Raw genomic sequence first — 1,012 nt, forward strand, 5'->3', positions numbered from 1 at the left:
CTTGTTATATATATATATATATATATATATATATACATACATATACATATAATTTCCCCTATTTCTCACCCTCTGCCACTTCCCACCCTCCTTTCACAATGTCTCTGGTATCTGCAGTTGCTTTCCATTCCTTTTTTCCTGACATTTTATTGATTCACAAACTATCTTAATTAACCTAACTACTTCCAAGAGCAAGTTCAGCTGATATATACATATCTGTGAACACACGTTTGACTTTAGGCATAAAACTCTATAAGTAGAATGAATATACTATAAAGTAGCACCTAGCTGATGCTATATAGCTTACTATGGTCATTAAATAGGTATTTTTAATATATTTTTAATATTTTTTAACTAGAAGAGAGGCAGTTTTAGCTTAAATAAACCAAAATCAAAACATGTTAAGAGGACTTTGCTTAAGACTTAAAGACAGGAAACAGGTTAGGATTCTCTTTAAATTGTAGGTACATGGAGCAAAACACCTGAATCTATGTGTATCTGAGGTGGGCCTAGCCCTGCCCCCGCAAAGTCTCTGCCCTACACCTCTCCTTCTGGCCCAACACTCAGTGAAATGCCAGGTAGAGTGGCATTTCTGTCTCTGTCTCGCTCTCTCACTCTCCCTTTTTCTTGAAATTTTTCTCTTTTATATATACAATTTTTTTTAATCTGTAAGTACTCTCTTACATATGACCTCTCCTTTCTCTTGCTAATTTCAGGATCCATGTGCATCTGAGGTGAACCTAGCCCTGCCACTTTAACCAGAAAACCTCTGCCCTAAACCTCTCCTTCCAACCCAACACCCAGCAAAAAACCAGGTAAGGTGGTGGTCTCTGTCTTCTTTCTGTCTCTACCTATCACTCTCCCTCTCCATTTCTCTTAAAAATTAATATATGTATATATATATATGCTTTTTTTGTTGGAAAGATTTTTGCTATATGGCATGTGCGCTCACCAGAAAGACAGAGAGACAGAGAGACAGAAAGTGAGAAATTACCTCCTGGGGGGATGGACA

At 37.2% G+C, this 1,012-nt stretch overlaps 1 pseudogene; it reads left to right on the forward strand.

Annotated features, from left to right (window-relative positions):
* Nucleotides 1-1,012, forward strand: part of LOC102483785 (translationally-controlled tumor protein pseudogene) — a 214,533-nt pseudogene that overhangs the window by 191,774 nt on the left and 21,747 nt on the right.

This window comes from Tupaia chinensis, unplaced genomic scaffold, assembly GCF_000334495.1.
Source record: "Tupaia chinensis unplaced genomic scaffold, TupChi_1.0 Scaffold145156_1, whole genome shotgun sequence".
NCBI lineage: Eukaryota > Metazoa > Chordata > Mammalia > Scandentia > Tupaiidae > Tupaia > Tupaia belangeri.